General features: G+C 37.7%; 1 non-coding gene across 1 annotated transcript; it reads left to right on the forward strand.

Annotated features, from left to right (window-relative positions):
* Positions 1–5,120: 5,120 nt before the first annotated feature.
* Positions 5,121–5,223, forward strand: LOC112636828. The gene has a single exon (XR_003122300.1). It is a non-coding gene; the product is annotated as a small nucleolar RNA U13 (small nucleolar RNA).
* Positions 5,224–11,246: the final 6,023 nt, after the last annotated feature.

An 11,246-nucleotide genomic window follows, 5' to 3' on the forward strand; every position in this document is an offset into this window, starting at 1 on the left:
CAGTGGGGAGCAGCCTGCAGTCTCATTAGGCTTAGAAAGGATGTGTGAGTTTCTTGAGTCAAGTGGAAAGGTAGCTGGGCCTTAGCCATCTTGACAGAAGCCTACCCAAGACAGCTTGCCACCAGGCAAGTATATCCTGGCAGAAAGAGGATGTAAAGTGAATTGTTCTCCAGGGTACACACTGAGGGAGCATTGGAAGAGGATAAACTGGAGACAGATTTACCACCTTATGAAACCACATTTGCCTAATGAAAGAACCAGCATTTTAATGCCTGCCACACAGAGTTCATAAATACCCAGCTTTGGCCAAGAAAGGATAACAACAGGGATCCAATAAGAAAAAGCCACTTGTCACTTTTCAACTTCTTCCTCCTTACCACAACAAGCCAGGACAAAGGGGCCTGTAAATGGGGCTGGGGGAGGAAGAATGAAAGATCAGATTACTTTCTTTCTTACTCTTAAGTCTTTCAGGCTAAGGATTGGACAACACTTCAGGGGAAGGGATGAAGTGAGCTCTTAAGTTGGAAATTTCAAACTGGACTGGCTGTTTTATATCTGAAAAATGATCCAGAAAGGTCTTCAGTCCTTCCAAGATGTCAGTTAGGAAATGACAGGGATGGGAAAAGGTAGAATGGAGCTAGTACAGCTGAAGGCAGCAATGGGAGAAATATGAAATCCTTCAATGCCTTGTATCCTGTCTCAACCTACAGCTGCCTACCCCTTCATGTTCCATTAAAGGCCCTGTTTCATAAAACCCAAAACTTATCTTGATTCATGCCTATATGTTGACTGTCACCCGAACCTGACCCATGTTCACTTGTAGGACTGTGCAAAAGTGACTGAGGGAAGGAATGAAAGGAATTACAGGACCTAGTAGTCCCTGTTCAACTTGACTGCAAGTCCTCTTCCATGAGTAGAATAATAGGATGATATTCTGGAAGACTTACTACCACCAGTCCAAGGTATTGTCCAAGCACTCAGATTGTTATGGAAGTAGGAGCTCCTGCCTTAGATTCTGGGTTCAGTTTCTTCCTGCCAAGGCCAGCTTTTACCTAACAGTAATACTTTTTACAGCTTACAGTGGGGATAGACTGTTTCCTCAACTACCTTATTACTAATGGCCTAGACAGACAAACATTGCCCTGGGATGATTTTTGCGCTCCAAATTATGGTTAAGTAATATTCTGTTTATGTATCACAACTTTTAAATTTTTCCACATAGTTTACATAGTCCACTTAAAATTCTATTAGGAATATGTGTCATACTTTTCCTAATTTTGGACATTGAGGTGTTTTTTTCCTTTAGAGTTGTTGCTATTTTTGTGTACCTATTATTTTCTTTTTGTGAATTTTGAATTTCTTTATTTTAATTTTTGTGGATTATTTGTTCAACAGAAGAATTTACTGGTTGTAAACATTTAAACATGTTTAATACTCTTGAAATATGTCAACAATATATCTTTTTTTTTGAGACGGAGTCTCGCTCTGCTGCCCAGGCTGGAGTGCAGTGGCGTGATCTCAGCTCACTGCAAGCTCCGCCTCCCAGGTTCACGCCATTCTCCTGCCTCAGCCTCCCGAGTAACTGCGACTACAGGCGCCCGCCACTATGCCCGGCTAATTTTTTTTTTTTTGTAATTTTAGTAGAGACGGGGTTTCACTGTGTTAGCCAGGATGGTCTCGATCTCCTGACCTTGTGATCCACCTGCCTCGGCCTCCCAAAAGTGCTGGGATTACAGGCGTGAGCCACCGCGCCCGGCCTCCACAATATATCTTTAAAAATATTTTAAAATTGTCATTTGCTGTTTTCAAACTTTCCTATACACCCCTATTAATCTTTTGAACACACTTAAAAAAAAATTCTTGTGTTAAAAAGTTTTAATGGTTCCCATCATCTCTTAGTTTGGATGAGTTAAAACTAATATTAATTTTTTATTCTGGTCTGGTTCCAAAAGTTCTTTTAATCCTTGTACCTACTACTTTCTAATGTGAAATCCTTGCTCGCTATCTTAAAATATACTACTTCAACATCTTTGCTATACTGTTTCATCTACATAGAATGCCCTCTCTCCACTTTTAGGTCTCAGGAAATTCTAGCTACTTATTAAGGTGTACTTTTCAGGAACATACTATTTTTATAAAGTTTTACTTGCCCATTCCTGCCCTGTACAAACACTTCTCTCAGCTCTGAACATTTAAAGTACTTACTTTTTTATGTTAACTTTTACCATCATTTCTTTTGCTGTCTTGTATTGTAACTATGAAAGATTGCCTGAGATAAAATGCTCCAGATTGGACAAACAGAACAAAAAACAAACCAAACCAAAAAGACCCCCAAACACATCCACTTTGATGAGAACAGTAGAAGCTACAAAAACTGTTATTTCAAAACAGATGCGCTCTGTCTTGCAAGAAGAGATAGAGATTTGAGCAATTCTAGGTGTAGGTTCTTTATTTCGGGGAAAAAATGGAAAGGGTTCTTTAGCTGAAGTGGAACTCCAGCAACAACATACATTTTAATCCTGTAATAGTATAGCGGCATAACCAGAAAAATATATGATGATATTGCTGTCTTGAGAAAACAAGACCATTACATATGGTGAGTAGAACGGCTAAAAATCTTACTCTCTAAAACTCTGAGTATGTATCTCTTGAATTATTTAACTAGAACCTGCAAGGGGTGGAGCATTATGCTGTTGTCTAAAATTTATGCATGTCTAGGAAATGATGTCTGTATCTTGTGAGCACCAGGGATATTCTTACATTAACCTAAATTTTTGTATGCAGGGTAGAGGGAAGCCTGCCTTACTTCCTCCCTCAAATGTTCAAGCCTGAATGGAACCTCTCTGGCACTGGCATTTCATGCAGTATCAGCTCAGCTTGAAACAATGAAAGTAGCATATCTGATCACAAGCAGTTGATCCCCAGACATGTTTATTGATGGCACTATGAAAGAAAACAGCATACTGACATACAATACAAAGATACTTGGCAGACTTTATAGTGGCAATTCAGTTTTGGCATTTATATTGGTAAAAACAGATTACAAGGCTTAGTGTAGCTCAAACCTTATTTAAGCTTGCAAAATGTCTGATATGATCAGTTGGCATTCCACTGAGAGCAACACCTCTATCTCTAGGAATTCCTCTTAAGCAGTTTACATTCATGTAGTGTCTGTGCTTTGCTTTAAGTGTGTTATGTAATCTAATCATTTTTATTTTTTCTGATTGACCCCATTCAAAAGATTCTACTGAGTCACCATGCCCATCAGCGTAGTTAAAAAAAAATTTAAATGAACAGTGACACTTAGTGGCTAGAAATATTCATTACAGTGCTCTTCTGTAAGAATCTCCATTAACACGTCCCATGGTAATAAAGTAAATGATACCAAAATTTAGTCTTCTTGGCAAAGTAATATACAGTATTTGAAGTGTGTTGGTTTTGCAGCAGCTGTCATTCCATACCAATTCATTTAGTTAAAAAGCAAACAGGTGGCTCACACATATTGTTTTTACTACATAAATTTTTAAATTTTCTTCAGTCCTACTGAAATAAATGGGGCATTTTTGCTGTTGATTTCAGTTCACTAGAAAATATATATGACAATACAGTGGAGATATTATTAATAGCACTGTTCAAAGTGCATGCTTTCTTCTAAGCAGGTATCTATTGACCCAAAATATGGACAAGTAACTGAAGTGAGACAAGTAAGTTACACGTATACTTGTGAGACTGAAACAAAAAACAAACAAACACAAGATTAATGTGTCCTAATTAATTCCTTTGTTTTGGTACTATGGCACACAAAAAGTAAAATTATAGTGAGGTTTTAAAAATATTTACTCCAAGATCAAGACTTTATTCCTTTAAGGTTTAGGTTAAGTTTTTCCTCAATTTTATTGCATTTATGGATTTATTTTTGACCTTTAAGGAAGGCTTTGTGACAATAATTAGTGTTTTACTTTCTTGCAAAATGAAAGCATGTTATCTTGCCTGAGGTTAATGTGTTTTTAAGTCTTTTGAGGTGATGCAGTTGGAAAGCAATTTAGAATATTGTCTTCTGCCAGCTTCACATACAACAGAGAGATGAGTGGAAAATATCTGATTAGTGGGTGTGACAAAATATGGCAAGACAGTTATGGAAATATATGTAAACCATGTTGTTTGACTTACATATTGGTTTTTTAAGAACCAAAACAAATACAATGAAAAACATTTTTGACAACTTAATTAGAGAGTGGGAAGAGGGAGGTGATACAGTAGTCTTTTACAAGTGTAGCAGGAAGTCTCTTTTAAGTAAATTCAGTGTGTAAAAAGCTGACTTTACAAAATAGATAAGTTACAGTGTGATTATGAGGTTTATAGAAGCATTTACCAAAGCCTGGAAGTAAACCATGTATCACTTAAAACACCCAAAACAATTATTTAGTTTAGATACTTTCCCAGTTGAGTGAATTGAGTAATTCAATAGCTTAATTCTCCACTCACTGGTTACATTGCACTCTCACTCCTCCTTCTCTCAAATCCCTTCCCATTTGAATCCTCTCTCCCTGGTCAGTAGTGGATGATGCCTGTGCTCTCAGGGTAATATGGATTTACTCTTAATCCTTCATGTACTGTACTGTAATTGCCTCTAATTGTCATCTCTCACAGATGACAACCTCCTTGAGGATTGAGGTTGTATATCTTATTCACTGTCTAGCATGTAGCACAGTGCCTGGCATATAATAGGTGCTCATTAAATATTTAATGTTTGTAAGTGCCAGAATGTTGGAATAGAGCTAGTGGGATGAGGCAAAGTGAAATTCCTTTGTAGTCCCTTGGGGACAAGGGGAACCCCCTACTTGTGGGGCTTTAATTTGTGCTTGCCCGGGTGGGATACATTTCCAGACTATTGATGTTTCTTTTTGCTATTGATAGCTTTGAGATATGGGGTTGGAGATCAGCCATCCTATATAAAAGAAGCCATTCTGTTCCAGAGAGTGTGTAGTTGGAATTCAGCTTCAGATGGTATTCAGCTTCAGATGGTATACAGATTCTTAAATAATAATGCATATAAAGGAGGCTGTCTCTTCGTTTAGGAATGTGTAAAACAAAGTACTATGATAAAAAGAATGTTGTAAATCCTTTTGTAGTTCATGAGCATGATGATTGGGTGTTCACACGCATGTGTGAAATGTGCCACCCTCAACCTTATTATGAGGTCGGCACATTACCCGTCTGACATGAAAGAAAGGAAAAACAAAGAAAAGTGTTGTATTGAGAAATGGGACATTAGGCCTTGTTTCACTACTAACTCTGTATTTAACCTTGACCTTATCATGTATCTCTTTTGTCTTAAATTTCTTCTTTTAATTATTTTTTATTTATTTTAAATTTTTAATAAATTTAGAGGGTTCAAGTGCAGATTTCTTACATGCATATATTGCATAGTGGTGAAGTCTGGGCTTTTAGTGTCCCCATCACCAAGATAGAGAACATTCTACCCAATAGGTAATTTTTCAGCCCTCATCCCCTCTCCCAGCCTCCCACCTTTTGTAGTCTGCAATGTCTATTATTTTACTCCGTATGTCCATGTGTCCCCATTGTTTCACTCTCACTTGTAAGTGAGAACATGTGGTATTTGACTTTCTGTTTTTGAGTTATTTCAGTTAGGATTCTGGCCTCTAGTAACATCCATGTTACCAAAAAAGACATGATTTCCTTCTTTTTTATAGCTGAGTAGTGTTCCTATATATATGTGTATATATATATACATACCACATTTTCTTTATTCAGTCCTCCATTGATAGACACTTAGGTTGATTCTGTATCTTTGCTATTGTGAATCGTTTTGAAAGAAGTGCAGGTATCGTTTTGGTATAATGAGTTCTTTCCATTGGGTATATACCCAGTAATGGGATTGCTGGATTGAATGATGATTCTATTTTTAGTTATTTGAGAATTCTTCATACTGTTTCCCATAAAGGTTTTACTACTTTATAGTTCCACCAACAGTGTATAAGCATTCCCTTTTTTTTTTCTACAACCTTGTCAACATCTATTTTGCGTTTTTGTTTTTTTTGACTTTTTAATAATAGTCATTCTGACTGGTATGAGATGGTGGCTCATTGTGGTTTTTATTTGCATTTCTCTTATGATTAGTGATTTTAAGCACTTTTTCATATGTTTATTGGCCACTTGTATGTCTTCTTTTGAAAAATATTTGTTCATGTCCTTTGCTCACTTTTTAGTAGAGTTATTTGGCTTTTTTCATGTTGAGCTGTTTGAGTTTCTCATAGATTCTGGATATTAGCCCTTGTTGGATGCATAGTTTGCAAATACGTTTTCCAATTCTGTAGGTTTTGTGTTTACTCTGTTGATAGTTTCTTTTGCTGTGCAGAGGTTTTTTGGTTTAATTAAGTCTCATTTGTCAATTTTTGTTTTTGTTAATTTGGATTTTGAAGACTTGATAACAAATTCTTTGAATAGGCCAATGTCCAGAAAAGTTTTTCCTAGGTTTTCTTCTAGGATTTTTATACTTACAGATGTTACATTTAGTTCTTTAATTTATCTTGAATTAATTTTTGTATATGGTAAGAAGTATGAGTCCAGTTTTATTCTTCTGCATATGACTATCCAATTTTCCCGGCATCATATATTGAAAAGGGTTTCCTTTCCCGAGTGTATATACATATTTTTTACTTTGTAAAAGATCAGTTGGTTGTAGGTTCGTTGATTTATTTCTGGGTTCTCTATTCTGTTTCATTGACCTATGTGTCTATTTTTAGACCAGTACCATGCTGTTTTGGTTATCATGGCTGTGTAGTATGATTTGAAGTCAGGTACTGTGATTTTTCCAGCTTTGTTCTTTTTGCTTAGGATTGCTTTCACTCTTTGGGCACTTTTTTGGTTTCATGTGAATTTTAGGATTGTTTTTTTTCTAATTCTGTGAAAAATAATGTTGGTAATTGATAGGGATTTCATTGAATCTATAAGTAACTTTGGGCGATGATATGGTTTGGCTCTGTGCTGCCACCCAAATTTCATCTTGGAGGTCCCATAATTCCCATATGTTGTGGGAGGGACCAGGTGGGAAATGATTGAATCATGGGGGTGGGTTTTTCCTGTGCTGTTCTTGTGATAGTGAATGGGTCTCATGAGATCTGATGGTTTCAAAAACAGGATTTTCTCTGCACAAGCTCTTTTTTTTGCCTGCTGCCCTCCACGTAAAATGTGACGTGCTCCTTCTTGCCTTCCGCCATGATTGTGAGGCCTCCTCAGCCATGTGGAACTGTAAGTCCAATTAACCTCTTTCTTTTGTAAATTGCCGAGTCTTGGATATGTCTTTATCAGCAGCATGAAAATGGAGTAATATAGTAAATTGGTACTGGGAGTGGAGCGCTGCTGAAAAGATACCTGAAAATGTGGAAGTGGCTTTGCAACTGGGTAATAGGCAGAGGTTAGAAGAGATTGGAAGGCTCAAAAGGAGGCAGAAAAATGTGGGAAAGTTTGGAACTTCCTAAAGACATGTTGAATGGCTTTGACAAAAATTCTGATAGTGATATGAACAATAAGGTCCAGGCTGAGGTGGTCTCAGATGGAGATGAGGAACTTGTTGGGAACTGGAGCAAAGGTAACTCTTGTTACATTTTAGGAAACAGACTGGTGGCATTTTGTCCCTGCCCTAGAGATTTGTGGAACTTGAAACTTGAGAGAGATGGTTTAGGGTATCTGGCAGAAGAAATTTCTAAGCAGCAAAGCGTTCAAAAGGTGACTTGGGTGCTGTTAAAGGCATTCAGTTTTATAAAGGAAGCAGAGCGTAAAAGTTTGGAAAATTTGCAACCTGACAATGAGATAGAAAAGAAAATCCCATTTCTGAGGAAAAATCCAAGCCAGTTGCAGAAATTTCCATAAGTAACAAGGAACTGAATGTTACTTCCCAAGACAATGGGGAAAATGTCTCCAGGGAATGTCAGAGGTCTTCATGGCAGCCCCTCCCATCAAAGGCCTGGAGGCCCTAGGAGGAAAATGTGGTTTCTTGGGCTGGGCCCAGGGTCCCTGCACTGTGTGCAACCTAGGGACTTGGGGCCCTATATCCTAGCCACTCCAGCCATGGCGGAAAGGGACAAATATATAACTCAGGCTGTGGCTTCAGAGGGTGCAAGCCTCAAGCCTTGGCAGCTTCCACATGGTGTTAAGCCTGTGAGTGCACAGAAGTCAAGAATCGGGGTTTGGGAACCTCCACCTAGATTTCAGAAAATGTATGGAAACTGCTGGATGCCCAGGCAGAAGTTTGCTGTTGGGGTGGGGTCCTCATGAAGAAACTCTGCTAGGGCAGTGCAGAAGGAAAACATGGGGTGGGAGCCCCCACACAGAGTCCCTACTGGGTCACTGCCTAGTGGAGCTGTGAGAAGAGGGCCACTGTCCTCCAGACCCCAGAATGGTAGATCCACTGACAGATTGCACCATGCACCTGGAAAAGCCACAGGCACTCAACACCACACCATGAAGGCAACCAGGAGAGAGGCTGTACCCTGCAAAGCCACAGAAGTGAAGCTGCCCAAGACTAGGGAACCTACCTCTTGCATCAGCATGACCTGGAGGTGAGGCATGGAATCAAAGGAGATTATTTCAGAGCTTTAAGATTTGACTGCCCCACTGGATTTTAAACTTGCATGGGCCCTGTAGCCCCTTTTGTTTGGCCAATTACTCCCGTTTGGAATGGCTGTATTTACCCAATGCGTGTACCCCCATTGTATCTAGGAAGTAACTAACTTGCTTTACCTTTTACAGGCTCATAAGTGGACGGAATTTGTCTTGTCTAATGAGACTTTGGACTGTGGACTTTTGAGTTAATGCTGAAATGAGTTGAGACTTGGGGGACTGTTGGGAAGGCATGATTGGTTTTGAAATATGAAGATATGAGATTTGGGAGGGGGCAGGGATGGAATAATATGGGTTGGCTCTGTGTCCCCACCCAAATCTCATATTGGAGATTCCATAATTCCCACATGTTGTGAGAGGGACCAGGTGGGAGATGATTAAATCATCGGGTGGGTTTTTCCTGTGCTGTTCTCATAATAGTGAATGGGTCTCATGAGATCTGATGATTTTAAACATGGGAGTGTCTTTGCACAGGCTCTCTTTTTTTTGCCTGCTGCCATCCACATAAGATGTGACTTACTCCTCCTTGCCTTCTGCCAAGATTGTAAGGCCTCCCCAGCCACGTGGAACTGTAAGTCTAATAAACCTCTTTCTTTTGTAAATTGCCCAGTTTCGGGTATGTCTTTATCAGCAATGTGAAAACAGACTAATACAGGCAGTATGTCATTTTAAAAATATTGATTTTTCCAAATCATGACCAAGGGTTGGAAGCATGGTATGTTTTTCTGTTTGTGTCATTTTGATTTTTTATATCAGTACTTTGTTGTTTCCTTATAGGAATTTTTTACCTCCTTGATTAAATATATGCCCGGTATTTTATTATTATTATTTTTTTTGTAGCACTGTAAGTGGAATTGCCTTCTTGATTTGGTCCTCAGCTAGATTATTGTTGCTGTATAGAAATAGTACTGATTTTTGTATGTTAATTTTTTATCCTGAAACTACTGAATTCATTTATCAAATCTAAGAGTTTTTTGGTGGACTCTGTAGGTTTTCTGGATATAAGATAATATCATTAGCAAACAGTGATAATTTAACTTCCTCTTTTCTCATTTGGATGCCTTTTTTTTTTTTTTTTTTTTTTCTCTTGTTTGATTGTGCTGGTGAGGACTTGTAGTACTATGTTAAATAAAAGTAGTGAAAGTAGACATCCTTGTCTCGTTCCAATTCTTAGAGGGAATGCTTTCAACCTTTCCCTGTTAAGTATGTTGTTGGCTGTAGGTTTGTCATATGTTGCTTTTATTATGTTGAAGTATGTTTTGTTCTATGCCTAGGTTGTTGAGGATTTTTATGATGAAAGGTCATTGAATTTTATCAATTGTTTTTTCCACTTTCATAGAGATGATCATACGGTTTTGTTCTTAATTCTGTTTATGTAATGTATCACATTTATTGATTTGGGAATGTCGAACCATCTTTGCATTCCTGGTATAAATCACTCCTGATCATGGTATATTCTCTTTTTAATATGCTGTTGGATTCAACTTGCTTGTATTTTGTTGAAGATTTTTGAATCTGTGTTCATCAGAGATATGGGTCTGTACTTTTCTTTTTTTGTTGTGTCCTTGTCTGCTTTTGGTATCAGGGTGATCTTGGCCTTATGGAATGAGTGAGGGAGAATGCCCTCTTCAATTTTTTGGTGTAGTTTTGGGATAATTCCTCTTTGTTTTTCTTTGTGTGTTTGGTAGATTTTGGCTGTAAATTTATCTGGTCCTGGGCTTTCTTTTGGCAGTTTTTTAAAATGACTTTGAAAATGCCATTTAATGTTTTTCTGGCCTGTAAGGTTTCTTCAGAAAAGTCCACTGTTAGTCTGTTGAGAGTTTCTTTTCTTTTTCTTTTTTTTAATAGATGACTAGGTGCTGTTCTCTAGCCAATTTAAAAATTCTTTCTTTCACTTTGACTTTAGACATTCTTAATATAATATGCTGTGCAAAGTCCTTTTTGTAATGTATTTGCCTAGGGATGGCTGGACCTTCTCTATCTGGATGTCAGCTCTTTTGATAGACTTGGAAAATTTTCATTGATTATTTTCTTAAGTAGATTTTCTGAACTTCTTGATCTCTCTTCTCCCTTGGGAATATTGATAATTCATATTTTGTCACTTTGTATAGTCCCAGATGTCTCAAAGGCTTTTTTAATTCTTTTGTTTTTTTCCTTATTTTTGTCTGACTGGAATAATTCAAAAGACCTGTTTTCAAATTTACAAGAAAAAAAACAACCCCATTAAAAAGTGGGCAAAGGACATGAGCAGACAATTCTCAAGAGATCACATTCATGTGGCCAACAAATAAATTTTAAAAAGCTCAACATCACTGATCATTAGAGAAATGTAAATCAAACCCACAGTGAGATACCATTTCATGCCAGTCAGAATGGTGATTATTAAAAAGTCAAGAAAGCACAGATGCTGGTGAGACTGTGGAGAAAAAGGAATACTTTTTCACTGTTGGCAGGAATGTAAGTTATTGTAGAAGACAGTGTGGTGATTTCTCAAAGATCTAGAAGCAGAAATAGCATTTGACCCAGCAATCGCAATACTGGATATATACCCAAAGGATTATAAATCATTCTATTATAAAGATAAATGCATGCATGTGCTCATT

Source organism: Theropithecus gelada, chromosome 12, assembly GCF_003255815.1.
Source record: "Theropithecus gelada isolate Dixy chromosome 12, Tgel_1.0, whole genome shotgun sequence".
In the NCBI taxonomy this organism is placed as follows: Eukaryota; Metazoa; Chordata; class Mammalia; order Primates; family Cercopithecidae; genus Theropithecus; species Theropithecus gelada.